At 34.1% G+C, this 20,083-nt stretch overlaps 1 protein-coding gene and 1 non-coding gene across 3 annotated transcripts in view; both read left to right on the forward strand.

Annotated features, from left to right (window-relative positions):
• The window catches only part of Gpm6a (glycoprotein M6A), a 264,991-nt gene that overhangs the window by 202,935 nt on the left and 41,973 nt on the right, over positions 1–20,083 (forward strand). The window lies entirely within an intron of this gene.
• LOC114686711 lies at positions 9,083–9,186 on the forward strand. Its single transcript, XR_003733607.1, has one exon. It is a non-coding gene; the product is annotated as a U6 spliceosomal RNA (small nuclear RNA).

Consider the following 20,083-nt stretch of genomic DNA (forward strand, 5'->3'; position numbering starts at 1 on the left):
TCATTTCATTTCTCTTGTGCTTATATAACTCCTTTGTAGTCTAGAAATAATAATGACCACCAAGTGTCCCCTTTTTAAGGATTTCTGTGAAACCAAACAACCTCTCATGTTAAAGAGATTCTCTAGAGCCCTTAGCACAGAAACATGCTCTTGCTTTTCTTACTTCTACACAAGTCAGTAAAAGCAAACATGAAAAAAAAAAAGAGCCAAAGAAAAATCACACAAAACACATATAGACATAGAGACAAGTTTGTTCATACACACAGAATATTGTGGCTGCTGAACATCTTCAAAATACTGTATGACTCAGACATCTAACAGTTTAAAATATTTTTCACTTGGGCCATTTTCCCAATCTTAACAATTACATCTTTAATGTTCTAGGTTATTTAATAGCAAACTATAACTTATAAGTGACACTAAGTAATAACAGATTAACCTAGCTAAGTATGGTGGTACACACCTTTAATCCCAGGAGAGGATTTAAATTTAGGAGGCAGAGGCAAGTGGACTCAGTTAAAAAACCAGCTTGATCTGCATAGTGAGTCTTGGACCATCAAAGTTCACACAGTGAGACCTTGTGTCAAACAAATAAACAAAAATAACAGGTTAACATGTTTTCACATAGGCAATCTATGTTATGCAACTTTCCATTTCATACATAACGAATCTCCCCAAAGGGAAAAGTCTATAGCTTTCAATAGCTCCTTATTCTTAATTTTAACCAGATTTAAGTTGAAAATGTGATATTAAGCCACTGGTGTTAGGTAGTCAGAGGCTGGGGGGAAAGGAGTTACTTTTAGAAATAGACAGATGTTCTTGTTTTCTTTTGCTGGAAATCTAGTCTCACTCATGTCTGATGCTCTATGGAAGAAACCTTCATCTATAAGTATTTGATAAATCTCAGATGTTTTATTTTTATGTTTAATTTCCATGTCCTTGAGAAAATCTAGAGAGTAAGAGAAAAGAGAATTTTGGACTTGAGTATGGTAAATAGAATAACAAATACTCCAGATTTTAAATCCAGACAAGGAACTTAGAGTAATGAGGAACTTCTGCTATCAAATGAAAACTGAAATGAACTGCCATCTCCTCACTCAGCACCCTGTCAGACACAGCTGTGGACTTGCCCCAAATGCTCTGGTTTCTTAGAACAAGATATGAACACCTCCACAAATTATGTCAGTTATAGTGAAGTGTTCTTTTCGCACAAACTAGAAGCTACTAGGATTCAAAAAATAAGCTGGAAGTTTTTAAAATTAGTATTATAAAATCAATTTGATATCTATTTTACCAATAACTCTGTAATATCTAAAATGGAACTGAGATGGTATGTAGGTATGATAGGAAGGTAGAACACAACTGAAATGAAAATTGATAAAATTCCTTTGGGTTAAATTATCTGGATTTTAAATTATTTATAAGCATTTTTATTCTTAAGAATTATATTTTTTAAAATTGTTTTTACATTGGTTTACTTATCAAAAGCTAGGATTTCCAGTGTAACAAATATTGTAATGTATATATATATCAAGTTGTGGAACATTCTATCTCTACATACTTTATTCCCCATTTATTTAAAATCTGTTTTGCCCCCTTTCACTGTTCTCTTTTTCCATCAATATGCTCATGATCAGTGTCAGGAATTAAAGATCCAATTTATCTGCTACTCACTTCATGTCTGTGTTGTATGTGTTTACAACAATTTAAGGAAAGACATTGAGGATATCTTCTCAAGCTTGTGCTACCAATAACAACAAAATGGAGTATAGCCAATGACGCAGTAATTTTCGGAGGAGTTGTCTGTGACTGGCAGTAAACAGTGAGCAGTGGGCTGTACCCTGTAGCCAGATGGACTTACGGTGCCTGGGGATTACAGTGTGAAAAATCAGGGAACATCTTCAATATTACCAAATGTTTCTTGAAAGGTAGGCACTGAAGTGAGATCTACCACTAACATTACATCATGCTTTCTAATTAATGGGCTTCTTTTAAATGAGACTGATAATGCTCAGCTGCCATCAGCTATCCCCAAGAGGCCAAGGTCATAACATCAAATATTTTTATTATTGTATGCATTTTTAAACTTTCAGATTGGCTTTAGGATTTACTTAATACATAGATGGCTCATATTTTTAAATTATTTATTCATTGACTTCAAATCATTTGGAGATATACACTTCTGTTATATAACAAAACAAGAAACCTAATACTAAAGAAATATGTTAGTTGTTATGATGATTTTAAAACAAAGTACTTGAAAGTTTGTGATTAAAATAATTGGACTCATGGGTGCATTATCTGTAGGGGTTATTGTCCTAGGCCTGAGATAAAATATTCAGCGACCACTTTGCAGGACTGGCTATGAGAAAGCTTAACAAATAATTCCACATATTTTCACTGTTCTAGAACTTGAATCATTTTAATTTCAAATGCTAATGGTAAATTCACTTAGTATTTGTCTAAACTTCTTTCCACTACAGAAAAGAGAGGGAGAGATAAAAACCACAACACCTGTAGTCATTCACATACTAAATAACATGAGGCCTTTTATTTATTTCAATGTTCATTCATCACCAAATTGTTTCCCACAAAAACAGTTAAATATAAAATTTTATATTATTTGTAATTCAATTAGGTGTTCCAAACCTGTTACTTCTTCTAAAATATCAATATTTCATGTTTTAAAATGACTGATGCTAATTTGTTTTCAAGTACAATACATGGAACTGTGTTTGACCTTAAGTTTTGAGACTTTCTTCAGATCATGTTTTATTTATTTGATATAAATATCAATAATATTTATTGGTACCTAAAAATGATGGTTTTATGTAATTTAATTTCTACAAACTAGAGAACTGCATACAACAGTAATGATTGCACTATCATTAATGTCTGGAGATTACCATCCACGTTCTAAAAGCACAAGCCACTCTAAACTTCCTGGGAGATGGGTGCCTTAGTTGCATCTGAAGGATGAATTTGAGTTAGTAAAAAGTAATGTGCAGATAAATTTGGAAATGGCCGATGTCTGTGGAATTCTTAATAAAGGGAACAAAATTTGTTCAAGCTTTGAGAACAAAGACTTTGATCTAGACTTATGGGTAACAAACTCTGCTTTGTCTCCTTATTTATTGTGTGTGTGTGTGTGTGTGTGTGTGTGTGTGTATGTGTGTGTGTGTGTGTACAAGCATGCATTCATATGCCTATGGAAGGTAGAGGCATCAGTTTCCCTGGAGCTGGAGTTACAGGTTGCTATGGGTAGCTCCATGTGGGTTGTGGGAACTCAAGTCCTCCGAAAGAACAGTAGGTTCTCCTAACCACTGATCCATCTTCTCAGCCATAATCACTTCAATCTTGAACTTAGTTGATTAAGGCTTTTGAAGTTTGATTTATACACCTACAAAATGAGATGTATAAAGATTGGTTATGAGTTGTATATTGTGCCAGGTTCTCACCCTAATATTTTTTGTTCATACTTCATCATAATAAATTTGATGAGCCATATTTAAATAATTTAGAAGGGTAATGGTTGCACATAAACAGGAAGGTGATATGTCTGTGTGATTCTGTATCAGTGCACAGGGACTATTTCATTTTCTAGTAGCTATTAAGGACCATACTGAATTACCTTTGGATTACAGGTGTCTACCACCACACCTGTTTTTTAAGTGGTTTTAATAGTTGAATCCTACATGATTTTTAAGCAAGCATTATACCAACTGAGCCATAGCCTAAGCCATGTTTATCAATTTTGAATTAATCAAAATTTCATCATACAGTCAATATTGCAAAAATCTTGTCTAAGTGGCTTCAAATAAGGTCAAAATCAGACCCTTGGAGATTATTCTAAATAGAATCTCTTCACCTAAAAATATCCAGAGAAAACTGTCATCAACGATTTTGTAATAACACATTTCTGAAACATTTTTTCCCATTGTACTCAGTATCCACATTTATATTATAACCTCAGCATCACAGCGTGTTAGCTATCTCTGTCTCAACTACATAGTATGTCACCTTTCCACCAAATACCTTTCATCTTCTATTCTCGTCCGATTTCATCCTGACGAAAAGCCACATTTCCCATAATAGCACCCACATTATCTACCCCCATAATTCTCCTCGCTTCATCTCTATTACCCTCCTCCGGCATTCACCTCCAGACACAGTGTCTGCCCCCTCTCTCTGCGAAGTGAGGTTTAAGGCTTGGTTGGAGCTTCTTTGTATGCCTTGGAAATTCTTCCCACAAACTGTGTACATACAGCGAACAGTCCCAAATCTTATGAAAAATGCCCGCCTTCACTATGAAGCCTTCTCTCCCACCGGGGCCGCCGTGTCAAATACTTCCTCCCATCTTTCTTGTCCTATAGCACTCTCCCTATTTAATTTTTCTTCACGTTACATTTAAGTATTTAAAGGATTTGTCTAACTAGCAAGTATCTTTACTTCCTGTTCATGTGTTTACCGTACTCCAGTATTAGGAGATCTGTGGAATAGGGAGATCTGTGTATTTCACTAATGTGGACCAAATGACAGGGACCACTCCATTTAAAATATTGGTGAATGGTTTAAGGAACATTAAAATGACTTTTAAAAAAATGCTTTCACATTTTAAGCAGTTTCCTACACTCAGACCTTTCAGGAAACACTGCCAGTGAGTGATAATTTGAGATTATATGGTTGATGTGATTAAAAATAGTCAACAGAAGATTTTTCTAGGTTTCTCTAGGCAGTTTCCAGGATAAGAAAATAGGCTGAATCCTATATTAATTCTCCTCTAAAAAATATTCTCCCAGGCTTAAATTCAGTTAAAATACATTTTTAGCTAATATATATAATATATAATATATATTTCTTTTCTCTCTTCTCTCCATCAAACGTTATGCTTAATTTCTACATCTCTTTTTACCAAGCATTTCTAGCAATCAGTTAAAGACAAATACCATCACCTTACTAGGAGTCTCTAAATTCATACTGTAGTAGGGAGACAAGTGAATGAGAAAAGGATTCTAGGAGGATCACCATAATGTTAAAACATAATTAGAAATGAAATGGGAATGGGCTATTTGAACTTTTAATTGGTGGGGAATCTGCCAGGCAACTAGCTGCCAAGAAAAGCCTATGTGAACAAGTACTTGAACTCTGTAGATACAGTGTACTACATTTGGGGTAGAGGTACAACAGGTGCAAAAGCCTGAGGATGTGGGTGGGGTGCAGACTGTGATGTTGTATGGCATGCTAGGAGGTTATTGGAGGTATAAGAGTCACAGGAATTACTATACTTTGTTGTAAGTATATTTGTATTTTTGAATTATAAATAGGAAAATATGTAATGTCCTCCATACAAAAACAAAAAGGAGAAGCAGTATGCATCAGGCAAACAGGAAGTGATCCTTATCTTTGTGCTTTAATTATGAACTACAGCACTTCTCCTAGTTTACACTTTTATCTGAAATTGTAAAATCAAGACAAAATTTGCAGGCATATATTTCTTCAGTTGTTAGAATCCTCTCCCTAAAGTCAGCTTCTCTCATCTCACATTTGTGAAACAGGACATCAATATGTTATAAATAACAGTGAATTTTTTTCTTAAGGTTAGTCTATTAATTGTTTTTGATAAAACTTTTTCCTGCTTCTTTTATAGAGACGTGTAATTGTTTAATATACTTTTATTGAAAAGGCATTTTCATTACATGAAAATTCTATCTATAACTTTGTTTTGCTTTGTTTCTATTCTATGACCAATCCCTGTGAATTGCTCATGCTAGGCAAGTGTTCTACAACTGAGCTATGATCCCCAGTCATGTATCCATTTCTCAACTCAAAAACCCAATCATTTCTAAATATTCTTCAAGCAAAAACAATTTGCAGGGTGGGCATGGTGATGAATGCCTTTCATCACAACTCATGCCGATAGAGGCAGGCAGATCTTTGTGAGTTCAGGGCTAGCCTTGTCTACATACAAGGCAAATTCCAGGCTATCAGGGTTACATAGTGAGATATTGTCTCAAAACCAAAAAGTTTGTTTTTCAATTATGGTGATCTACATAAATGATTATTTTGATTTTATCATTGACAGTCAACAAAACTTTGAAAAAGCAATTTCATGTGGGTGTTCCTAACTTATTTACATAAATATGCAATTATATTTTAGTACAAATATTCACTTGGTCAATTTAATTATTGGGGATATTATTAAAATATATTTTTGCTTTAAGAATAAAATAAAGATTTACAGAGAAAAGTTTCCTTTCTCTTTATTAGAATATTATACTTTTTTTTGAACAGATGTTCAAACAATGTTGGCATTGTTTTTGCTGTGTTGTGCACTAATTGAAAGTGTTTTGGTAATATGGTGTTCATTTTGATAAAATACAAAAACAAAAGGAGACAGAATAGGTCCCAACATATCAAGATTCTATGCTGGCTTATTTAGTACTTTATAAGTGCCTTTTTACATCAGTTCTTTCTGTCATAAGACTTTTGTTTGTTTGTTTGAGGAATGAGTGAAATCCATTAATTTGAGTTCAGAAAGAGGAGCTGTTGCATGCATATTTATTTGTGTGTCTCTTCTAAATGACCATAGAAACTAGATCTATTTGTGTTTTCAAGTATATAAATATGGCTATTTGTAATAAGGGATAAAAATTTGTTTTGTTTTTGATTTATGATTTTATATATGGAAAAGAAGCAGTGATGTCATAACCACATTCATATAGTCAAGCGATTTGGGTATTTGTCTCCAAGGGCCAAACAGGAAATACCAAACACAAATCCTGAGAACTAGTATTTGTTTCTGTTTTGCAGATTAGTCAGAATTTTGGACAAGGTGTAGCTCAGGGGTAAAGTGCTTGCCTAGCACATGCAAGGATTTGAGCACCAGAAAGAAGGAAAGCAAACATGTTATCATTAAGGATGAATACAAATATAGTCAGCTTCTGATTTTGAATTTCTAAAGTATATGCTCATTTTAAACTCCTAAAATGTGCCCATTTGTTTCTTTTCTAGTATTTCTATTTAGCCTGCAAATTCACTCTTTGCCCTGTTGGGGCAAAGAACACACACACACACACACACACACACACACACACACACAAACACACACACACACACACAATGTTAAAAAATGCCAAAATATTATAATTATTTTTTTAAATTTGCATAAAACATTATATTATTTTATATATAATTTAATTTACAATAAATATTAATTACTTAGGTTATATGCTCTCAACTCTTAAATATGATCAAGCTGAAAACCTACACAAATATAAAACTTCTATTCTTTTGTCTGCATTTTGGGGTTATGTTATTTTTATAGCCTATCAGAAGTAAAATAAGTTAGATTAATAAGGATCCACATGGCAACTTAAAAATATGAGAGTGGTTTAAGTGGACATAACTCCATCAGAGAGATATTTTTCCTCAAGGACGTAAAACAAGCGCAACTAAAAAGACAGTAGAATTTCATTTTAGTAATAATGTAAACTGTTTAAGTAACTTTATTTTTTGTTTTGTTTCATGAGGACCTTCCTTTTTGTACAGTAGACTATTGTACAGTACAAATCTATTTTGCCACAGGACCAAGTATTATGAGAGATGAGACATGTCAATTCCACTTATCTGTATACTGTGAGTCCCTGACATGGATCTGATACATAATTCATTTGGCTTATATTCCCTCTGCAGCTGAGAGCTTAGGCCTTAGGCAAAACAATTCATATTTCTGTGGCTCAGTTTTCTTAGGCTATAAAACACAGATAATAGCACAAAAATCTTGCCTAGAGATTGGTTTAATAGATGTTATCTCTTCAAAATTCAAACTCTATATAAATGTAAATTTGAGATTATTTTGTGGTATTCCTCTGAGACAAACGACAGTTACTGTCAATTCCACACAAAGAAATATTATACAGAAACTACAATAAGTTTTTGTAGTTTCTGATAATGCAAGGTATAAAGTACAGCATTAAGGGTTGGAGATAGTTATAGGAGGGCCATAGATTCACATCAGAGTATTTTTCTTATTTTTATATTTTTGAAGGCATAGCATACCATGAGTCTCAGTTGCTTAGGAAATATTGTTCTTGATAGAAACTTTTATCAGAACTCCAACTCTTTTGCTTCTCCAGATCATGTAACTAAGCCTATGGGACAAAGGAAATCATGGAAAATGCATGCTGACGAACTATTGACAACTTATATCTGCTTTAAGAGAGAGAGGCAATTTTCTTTATGAGTAAAGCTCTTGTTCAGTAGACTATGCTCCAGAGAAAGTCCATACACTAAATAGAATATGGGCAGAAGAAACTGGACTTAATGAGTTTTTTCAAAAAGAGGACACAAAATTAGCTGGGTAGGGAAGAGGGAATAGCTCTGGGAGAGACTGAGAAGGGAAGTGAATATGAAATTCTTGAAGAACTAATAAAAGTTACAGAGAAAAAGAAAAATATGCAATTATTATGAATATATAAATATTATGAATTAAATAAGAAATGTAATAAAGGAAGAAAGAAAGGGAGGAAGGAAGGAAAGGAAGGAAGGAAGGAAGGAAGGAAGGAAGGAAGGAAGGAAGAAAGAAAGAAAGAAAGAAAGAAAGAAAGAAAGAAAGAAAGAAAGAAAGAAAGAAAGAAAGAAAGAAAGAAAGAAAGAAATGTCCTTAGGTATTTCAACACTTGGTCCCCAACTGCTGGCTGTTTTGGGACATCTAGGAGGTGTACCCTAGCTGAAGGAAGCACGTCACTGGAGATCAGCTTTCAGAGTTCATAGCCTCACCCTACTTTAAGTTTGTGCTCTCAACATCTCTCAGGTTCCTCTTGCTCTAGCTGCCTGCTACCATGCTGTCCCTACATAAACCAAAATAAATTCTTTTTTCTATAAGTTGCCTTGGTCATGGTATTTTATCATAGAAACAGAAAAGCAGCTGATATACACATTTACATAAATATGTTTATCTACACATTTTTAAAGGGATAGAAATTGTAAAATTTGAAAATTAAGCAAGGATCTTGGAATAATGCAAATATTTTATTAGTCACTAGATGTAATCAGCACCTTTTAAAAACAAATATATATTGAAGTGCTCACTTTAGCAGCACATATACTAAAATTGGAGCAATACAGAGAAGATTAGCATGGCCCCTGCACAAATACATATTGAATATATGAGCGCAGCAAGATTTTCCAAAATGTGTCATTTAATTGGAATGAACATATGTTCTAGTTATGGGGGAGGGAGTGTATGTTTGTCAAAAAAAATATAATTGATTGGATCATTCCCTGTCTTTATTATTAATAAAAATCTCATATTATTAAAGTGTTATGAAATTTAAAGATAAAATTTGCCATGATATCATACTTATAAAAGCTTGGAGGTGAATTTTATATGTAACAAAAATAGAGTTTTAAATGGGACAGATATCTGGTTTAAATTCAGTCACCATGGAATGGCCAACCTGGGATTCTGACCCATGTGTTTGAATTTCTCCTTCCACTGTCCTTCTGCTTTTCTCATGCCTAGTCCTATACTAACTAGCCAATGGACAGCATGAGGCATCCAATATTGGCCAATGGACAGCATGACTTATCCTATACTAGCCAATGGACAGCATGATTCATTAAGACATCTGAAAAAAAGCTAAGAGAACCTAGTATCATAACCAGATTTTCCAACACTCCAAGCCTGACTATTAATTATTGAAGTTTATTAATTTTAGCTATTAATTATTAAATTTTACATGTCCTAAATGTATTATTAATATGTCTTAAAATTATTAAATTATATGTCCTAAATTTCCTTTGTATTTAATTTTCTTATAAAAATGGCTGTGGAGTTCCAAATCTAAGTTTTCTTATATTTATATATTTCTTATATATATTACATTTATTTTATAAGTTTATGTGCCAATGAAGTTGTAGTTCCTCCTTTTGGGTTATTTTTTGTTTTTTATTGTAGACAAGACACAAACATTTGATGTATTTATCTAAAATATTACAACTTCACAACTATAACAAGTAAATAAAATGATGTTACTTCCTACAAATATACATTTCATTGATATGCAACTTACCAGTAAAGATCCCTCACTATAGTCACCAAGAGAGGAAAAATAAATTCAGTAGTAGTGGTTTTTAACTTAATCAACAAGAATTTATTGAATATATATTTTGTACCACACACAATTCTAGGATCCAGAGATACTGTGCTGAAATTAAGAAAGTAAGAAGTCTTTATGAGTTTGAGGCCATAGACACACATGAACATGGAACTATAAGCCAAAACAACTCTAGAAACAACAGGGAGATTGTGGGGAAATGAATATCAGAATATTTCAAAGAAGATGAATACTACCATAGAAACAAATTATATTAACACTTAAAGAAGAGATAATATAGATATCTGGGGAAAGAGCATTACAAGTATGTGGAGTGGTCAATGAAAACTCTGTTTTTGAACAGAAATGAGGCAAGCAGTGTTGGCAACAAGTGTGTGAGTTTCACATCAATAAATGATAATGTCAGGGAGATGTCATATGTTGAAAGTGGAAAGGTCTTAGTTACTAGATCTTATACTGCTTCTCTTCCATAGGCTAAAGAGACATTGGAAAATTCATGAAAATGGAATAACTCACATAGTTTTAAATATAAAAATCATTTATCATAACAAATATGTATCTTCTAGAATACATTTCAGATTTTTTTTTTATTTCATCCAAAACATTTTAAACATCTGACATAGGCCAAGCCTTGTGCTTGACACCACATAAATGATACTGGGCAAAAGTCCTATTGTGCCTTTTATAAGGAGTGGCATTATTTTAAAAAGTCAGTGGTCCTAATTGGGTGGTGGTAGTGCATGCCTTTAATCCCAGCCCTTGAGAGGCAGAGACTGGCAGATCTCTGTGAGCTTGAGACAATCCTGGTCTACAGAGCAAGTTCCAGGACAGGCTCCAAAGGTACAGAAAAATCCTGTCTTGAAAAAAAATAACCAGTGGTTTTACCTTTCTGCAAATTTTACATACCAAAAACCAACCTGCAAGACAAGATATTTCTGCAAGTTTAGAAGTTCCACTGTAGCTGTAGAGCTGCCCTCTGCCTGGGTGTTACCCATGCTCCTCCAAAAGGAGCCAAGGCTGGAACTACACATTTAGTTAGTAACTTATGCCTTAGGCAGTCATAGGCCCAAGGGGGAGAGTGTACTACTGTCATTTAAATTAACAACAATCTGCTTTCCAAATATCTATGTTTATACCCATACACAAAACTACTCTCAAACCTTAATCAGAGAAGGCTTTTTTTTTTTTTTTGCAATGAATTCAGAGACTGATGACTGTCCAAATGCAAAAGATAATGACTGAGGGCTCAGACTTAAGCAAAGCATGTAGACCATCATCTCAAAGTCTCAGAGAACCTTGGAGAAGAATGGGAGCAGAAAGTGAGAACCAGAATGAAGGCTTTGAAATGCCAATCTCTAGACTAGATGCAACCACTGCATCCATTAGCTCACAACAGCTGCAGTTAATTAAATTTGGTTGACACAAGACTGGCCCTATCAAAAGTCAATCATGAAAAGGTAAGGGGCTTATGGGATTCTTCCTCTTACTGTAGAAATACTGTCTACTGATAGATTCTGGAAGATGGATAATCATTGTCTCTGGCTTTGTATCCACTGCTGAGCCGACCAAACTCCAATAGATGGCTCTAAATCTATGTTCACACAGATCCCTCTAGTTAAACTCAGTGGGTCACAAGTCAAAATAAACAGACATGAATGTGAGGAAAAAGTTTTGTCTAGAATGGGTAGGTAAACAGGGATAATAGGATAATAGGGATAATATGGAAGATGGTGGTAAGTGAGAGTCAGTGCATATCATTATGCTTGCAAAATTGTCAAACCACAAATTTAATTTTAAAAATAACTTAAATCAAACAAGCTTGAAAAGTATTACAGAATGAAATGAGCTTCTCAGCAACTAGAGAAAAAATTGTCTTATGAAAATATTGCCAAGTTTAGAAATCGTAAGGATGAGAGTGGACGTACATTCTGTGCGAGCATACAATGAGATATGGCAGTATTCAATAGGCTCTCAATCTTGGAAGAACTCAGACAAGTTTAATATTGGTTCCAACAATGGAAGTAACTCTTTACAAGTAGTGGCCTAAGAATAAAGAGTTCTTGAAGCCACATTTGCCTTTATTCTAACATCAAGAATGCGCTGAACTATTTTAATGTAGGGTATTGCTAAACCATGAGTTGAGAAATGGGATCATATTTATGTTAAAAGCAAAGAATTTAAATATGAGGAATAAATAAAGTTGCAGTAAGACCTGTGAAAGACTCTTTTTGTAGTCTAATAAAAAGGATTAGAGGATGGACTTCCAGACATTCTTAGAAGTTAGAGACAAAGGAGTAGAAGAAGCTGTAACACAGCAAATTCATACCAACCAATTCTTGGTCTTTGGGTTCAACTAGAAACACACTGAAGGAGGAAGGAGGAGATAATCAGTGTGAAAACTGAAACATGTACATTTATGAGTACACAAAGCATAAGACATTTCCAGGTCAGTGCTAGATCTGGGAGTCAAACTAGAAGAGTAGCTTATAGAGTGAGGCAGAAAAGACAAAAAAGACATAGAACCAGAAAAAAAAAAAACAGTTTTGCTATGAAGCAGATTTATGATACTGGCTATATTTCAGCCACTAGTGGGGCATGTAGAAATGGTTTATTTAATAATTTAATTTAATTTTACATATCAGCCATGGATTCCCTTTTTCTCCCCCCTCCGGGCCCCCCCCCCCGCCTCCCCCCCCAGCCCAACCCCCATTCCCATGTCCTCCAGGGAAAGACTCCCCTGAGGATTGAGTTCAACCTGGTAGATTCAGTCCAGGCAGGTCCAGTGCCCTCCATCCAATGACTGAGGGAACCGAATACAGAGATCCATGGCCAGGCCCCAGGTGGAGCTCCAGGAGTCCAATTGGTGAGAAAGAGGAGTCCAATTTGTATGAGCGAGAATTGTTGAGACCAAGGTTGGGTAAAGCACAGGGACAAATAGCCAGAAGAGGACTATTCTTAAGTGAGAACCAACTGCCCTGTACATTCATGGTAGCAAAGTATCTGTGGGATTGAAGAGATTTGACCAACAAGTAAGTTCAAAATCTGTAGCTGTCATCCAACCAAGTCATGGAATGAGGGAAATGGAAAAGTCACTCATGAGAATGGATTTTGACATCTGAGCCAAGATGATATTTGAGAAATAGGAGACAGGTGAAAATATAAAAATATGGTTACTTAGGAGATACTGAGGTCTCTGTAACACAACTATGAAACTTTAGTTAGTTGGTATAAATGGATTTTAGTATTTACTAAAATTTGAAAAGACAAGAGATATCAGTGTGACAAACTAAACATATTTATAAACATCTGAGTTTTGTTGTCTTATTAAAAGAACAGATTCCAAATATCTCTCCAGTTCTTCAATGAAGGGTTTTAAATATTTTAAAAATTTGTTTTATATTTTTGTTAGTGCTGGAATCTAAATATATATTTTCTTTCCTTTTTTTCTTAATTTTTTATGTATGTGAGTCTGTGTGGGTATATGCCACTTGTTTACAGTACTCTTGGAGGCCAGAAGAGGGTGTCTGATCTCTTAAAGCTGGGAGATACAGGTAGTTATGAGCCACCTAAAATGGTGCTGTGTTCTTCCATCTCTGGAAGAGCAAAAAGAGCACTTAACCACTGAGGGATTTTTCTACCTCAAGCTGGAACATTCATAATTTTTCATTTTAATGGGAAATTGAATTGATGTCTTATGGGAAAATTATTTGACAGGAAAATTATTTCAATATACTTGCATATGTCTGTATGTTTTATGAACAACAGCTATTTGTAAATATTTAGTCATAATTTAATATTATAATCCTCTTTTGACAGCAACAATAAATAAACTGATTGACTGAATTTTTGTTTTATCATTATTAGAAGTATTTAAGAAATGAATGATGTGAAATTGTTTTAGATACTTTCTAAAAATGTGGTTGAAAGGCTTTATAATATATTAATAGAAATGTTGGCAAGGAGGCATTATATAACTGACTAATGGGTTTTCTAATCGATTAACCATTAGGCAAAAATCCATAATAAACCAGACTATGTTAGTTAAACATGTTCCCCATAGATTACTCAATACTCTGGTAAATGAGGTATTTAATTTAAAAGGCCAGAAATTGCCCTCTGCTCTCTCACATTTGTGAAAGGTTAAGGATAGTGAGGGAAAACAGGCAGGAGGAATTTGTTAATTTCTTTTTATTATCATTATTCAGTATTTGTTCATTGTGTCTTGAAAGTAAGTAATTCTCGGATGGCATGCATCACTGATTTCCAACCAGTTATCTTTCAGTTACATTAACTGAAAACATCCCATGCTGTTTCCCTTTGTTTCAGAAAATACAGTATTGGAACATTCTAATCAAATTTTTTTTGGGGGGAAACAGTGGAATGAGGGGTGAAGGGAGATTTTTTTCTTACCTAAAATTAAACTAACATTTTTCTCTAATGATTGATTTGTACACTTCTCTCTATAATAAATTAGAACAATGGCTTAGGCTTGGAATTTCATTTGTAGGAACAAAATTGTAAAGTCAAACCTAGAATACATGTATCTAACATAGAATAAGGATTAAAATATGTACATCTTCAAGATATTATCATAGCAAATTAACTACTTAAATATACAGATTGTAAGATCCATTTCAGAGGAAATCACACAGCTGGTAGCTGGGATATGTTCTTGTTTAGTTTTCTACTACATAGGGGCAACATGCCTGAGAAACTGAAATATAATTTTTATAGCTTTTAGGGATTTTTAGGAGAATTTTAATTTAGATACAGAGAGTAAATTAAACTGATTCAACTAAGGATATATATGGCTTTGAATAATCAATGGTATCTTAGTTGCATTAAGGAAAATATGGGATGTTTGCAAAGTATAATATGATACATGAAGATAAACTAGTATTCTCTTTGAAGTATGCTGCTATAAAAGTTAATTATTTTCAATTATATGTTTTACATTGGCAAATCCAATTTTCACTTGGAGATTTATATGTAATCTGATTATTTCAAGGTATTTGTTTTATTTAAGTAATGAAGATAGAAAGAAACATCAATTTATTGTATATGTTAGACAAACCCAAATACCAAAGGGATTACAAATACCTTGTAATCATACAGTGTTCACTAATAGCATTTTACTGGTTTTAATTATGACTTGATGATTTAAGTATGAATGCTATCATGATGGAGAACAAAATATACTAATATAACACTTCACTTGGATAATAAAAATGAGCTTGCACATTAACAATAATATAAACATGTTATTTGACAGGTTATGTGCTAAATATTCAAACCACTTTCTTAGTTCTTTGCTCACTGCTGTGACAAAATTCCTGATGGTTATCTAATACCAAATGAACAGTTCTGAAAACATACACATGGAAGTAACAGTATATGGACTTAGAAGCTTATGTTTATGCATTTAGGAATACACACACACACACACACACACACACACATACACATACACATATATATAACAACATTTAGAGAAAAGAGGCTGCAAATTTGAAAGAGAGCAATAAGGGTACATGAGCAGATTTGGAGAGAAGAAAGGGAAGAGGGAAATGATGGATTTATATATAACCTTAAAATTAAAATAAGTTATTTTTAAAGAAGAAAAACAAATGAAAATTAAGGAAGAACTTATTTGTATTGTGGTTTAAGGATATATAGTCCATCTTGGAGGAGAAATAATGCTGATGGCAACATGTGATATCTATTAACACTGTGTCTGTGGTCAGGAGGCTGCTGATACTCATTTTCCTCTGAGTCTGAGATACCAATCCACGAGGTCCAAGGTTCTGTTTCCTTGATCTAAATGTTATCAGCTTGACTGTGGAGACCAAACATCATCATTCCATCTTCTATAAATTTAGATAATTTCATTATACCTCATAGAGTAGATCTGTGACCAGAATATCACCTTTGGAGTATACTGAGAATGATTTCATTTTAGTGCTGATCATTTTAACATTCTTATTTTTATGCACGCCTTTCCTCCAAGATTTTTATTTTGTCTAAGAGCTTTCCAGGAACAAAGTCCCTGAGTAGATTTCCAGGTACCAGTGGTTGGCAAAACTGAGTGATATGAGGTCAATTGTCCTGAGGTCTGGGTTGGTAGAGGAGTGTTGGGCATGCCTCGGTGTTATGCATTCTAATTAAAATTAATCAGTAGGCTAATGATAAGCAGACAAAACACTGCTATATTTCAAGGTTTATCCAAATTGATCTATAAGAGTTTGCTTTTAAAATCCTACATAAGACAACATACTGTCAAGTGAAGAGAAAGGAAGTGGTAAGAACAGTTTGACATTTATTCTAATCCCATTTCTAACAATAATGTGTGGTTTTGCTTTTTTCTATTTTATCAGATTATCACCATTTTCAAACAAGAAAATCATGAGAGTCTATTTTGATTCCTTCATTTTTCAGCCTGATACTATTTTGTATCCTATCAATATTCTCTCTAAACTCATCCTTGTAGTTCTTCTATTGCTACCAATTTAGACTGTCTTCAGTACTCAGAAGTATATATTTTACAATTTACATGTTTAATAATCATAATACTTTTTAATCTCAGTTTTATTTTTCTTCAGTACATTTTGTACCACTCAACTATATTAACAACCTCTTGCATGTCATACATCCAATGATTTGAATGACTCCCAAGTGCCCAGATAATTAGAAAACAGTGATGCACACAATGCTCATTCCACTTCTGATCAGATCTCTTTCCCATTGCCCTATTAACAAATGTGTGCTTCATAATTCACTTTGGTTTACCTTCCATCCTTTAGAATACTAATCCTTATCTCTTTATAAATATCAAAATTACATACAGAAAAACACTTAGGGATTTTTCAGTCCATTTGAATCATTAACTGTTCAACGCATGTTCAGAGACTTACCTATTAACACAAAAGGTTATTCTAACATGACTGGATTGACAGCTGGATCCCTGTCTTCCACTTCACCCTCTCAGCCATCATTCTTAAGTAGCTGTTGTTTTGCTTCCTACATATTTATTGAGTTCATAGCTCATTTATTCTTATAACCCATTATGGAAATCTTCTACAAAGAGAGAATGAAAATGTAGAAATATCATGCTTACTTCTCTGCATTAAGTCAAAAGCCATATCAATTAAACTTATGACTGAAAAACTGAGAAATAGAATATTCTTTCATGGACTCTATTACCAATGGTATCACAGTCTTCAGCAATTGATGTGATTTCACTTTCTAGGAGTTTTGTGATAATTCTTGGAGTATTGTTGAAAATTAAAAACCAAATGGCCTTGCCTTCTTTTCTTTGTGGTTATATCACAACTTTTAATGTGAAAATATTGTTTATTTTATGATTACTGATTTTTTTCATATTTGCAATTTCAATTCGTGTGTTTACTGTGAATATACATTGAATATAGTTCTTATCACTAAAAACATGAAGTATATTATTACCAAGCATACATGAACAATGGGTGTTACATAAACAATATATTCAGCTACTTCTTTTTTATGTTCCTTGTTGTCTGTGAACTATCAAATTTAATTGTCGACACTTTGCTTAGTTTATTATAAATAAAATATAACATTATTCAACAATTATTAATTAATTAATATAACATTATTTGACAAACACCAATTATGTTTCCTGGTAAGCTATATCATCAAAGGATTCAGAATCAAAAGATACTGAAAAGCTAAAATTTCTGCTGGTAACTGTAAAAAAAAATAATGCAACACAGTTCTGTTACTACTTTCTTCGAGGTCTTTTCAGTACTGCTCTCATGAAATGATGAAGCCCACTACTCAATGGAGTAAACAATAAGTAAGACAGAGAGTCAAGAATACGGTGTGCTGTGACTGGAGAGATGTCTTAGCAGTTGAGAACACTTGATATTTTTTAAGAGAATCTGGATTCTGTCCTCAGTACTCACATCCTGACTCACAACTTTTTATAATTCCTGTTCCAGGGATCTGTGTGTGAGATACACACACACACACACACACACACACACACACACACACACACACACATCACATCACATCACATGAACGCATATATATCTACCCACATACACACAAAATAATGTCTTTTAAATAAGAATATAGCGTGTTATATTTCAACACTTTAAAGAAAGTACTGTGTGTTATAGGATTGTTAATCACACACACACACACACACACACAGAGAGAGAGAGAGAGAGAGAGAGAGAGAGAGAGAGAGAGAGAGAGAGAGAGAGCAGTGCAACATAGTACAGTAGAGTGCAGTTTGCACATGGGATACTGGATAAAGTTTTAGCAAAAGCATGTAAGAAGTCCAAGAGCTAGTTAATCAGCTGTCTGCAGGTAGAAAGCTTGTGATAGATCACACAGCATGTAGCAACTCCTGAGTGTGTTGACTGTTCAGCAAGAACATCATTGTAATAGATAAAGGGAGAAGGAGCATGAGAAAAGATGAGATCAGAGAGGTGATGAGGGAGAACATCTGAAGGGTCCCAAAGGACCACAGAGGGATTTTGATTTATGAAAAATAGCAACCTGCATCACGGTGAGTAAATCACACACTGCGCAGGCTTGTTTCTGATAACCTCTGACTTCAATCTACTTCAATTTTATTGCCAGCAACATGGATTTCTCATGATTGAATGGCACATTTAATGAATAGTAGATTAATAACATCTTTTTTTTCAATATTTGAATTTCAAACATACCAGCACCATTGTCCAGTCCCATGTGACATTCTTTTTTCTAATTAAAAAAAAAAAAACTTTTACTGATTTTTTTGTGGATTTCACATTATGCATTTTGATTCCACTTATCTCCTCATTCCCTTGAATCTACCCTCTGCCCTTGACAACCTCCCCCAAAACAAAACCAAATTTAAAAGAAAAGCCAAAAATCAAACAAAATGAAGATGCAAAATGAAAGAAAGGGAAAGAGATAGAGATGGATAGATGATAGATAGATGATAGATAGATAGATAGATAGATAGATAGATAGATAGACAGACAGACAGACAGATAGATAGATAGATAGAAGAATCTTGTCATGGAAGAAGCTGTAGTGTGACCATTTGATTCATACAGTTTACCCTTTAGTCCATTCATCTTCACTTTCAAGTGTTCATTGCCACAAGTCATTGGCCTGGCTATGGGCCTCTGGCTTCTGCTACATCACTGGTAATGGGCTCCCACTGGGACTACTCTTAGATATCCTGTTGTTGTCCTGTGTCTAGGAGATCCTGTTGTTTTTGATCTGTAGGTTTGTTCCCTTCACCTTCTCCAGCAACTCATAGATTTGGTGGATGTTGGGGTGAGTCAACTCACAGCCCTGGTTCTGGGCCTGGGTGTTAGCTGGGTTGGTCAGCCTGCCAGCTTTCCCTCATCATCATTACCTGGATGAGCTAGCTCTTCAGACCTGCCTTGGCTAGCTCACACAGTGAAGCCTACAGCAAGGAGTGGGAGCATATTCTTTTTATTCATTGGCAGACTCAACATTTATAGTTAATATATCTTTAAATATGAAAAGGCCACTAGTCTTCACTATAGAAGAGTATTCATTATGGAAGATATTGCATGCATATTTCATATTCATCTTAATTTAATTTTAAGATGATTAAAGTACAAGTTTTAAAGGTCAAAATCTGGGACTTTGGTTAAATACAATATTCTAACAAACTTTTTGCAACATACCCGTCAGCATCCATTAAACTTTCAAGAAAATACACCTCTGATTAATCAGCTACATCCATGTATTTTATCAAGTAATATTTAGGACTTGAGTCATGATAATAGGAGAGGAAGGAATTCTGACAATGCCTTTTGCTTGCATTGTTTTTCTGAGATGAGCCACAGTACCCATATCCTTGAGCTGTATGCTTCTCAGTCATGAGAAGACCAAGGTCATTTCTGCTCCATATTTCCTCTGAATTTTCCCAGTTCTGTTCTGGTTGTGAAATA

Source organism: Peromyscus leucopus, chromosome 17, assembly GCF_004664715.2.
Source record: "Peromyscus leucopus breed LL Stock chromosome 17, UCI_PerLeu_2.1, whole genome shotgun sequence".
Classification (NCBI taxonomy): domain Eukaryota; kingdom Metazoa; phylum Chordata; class Mammalia; order Rodentia; family Cricetidae; genus Peromyscus; species Peromyscus leucopus.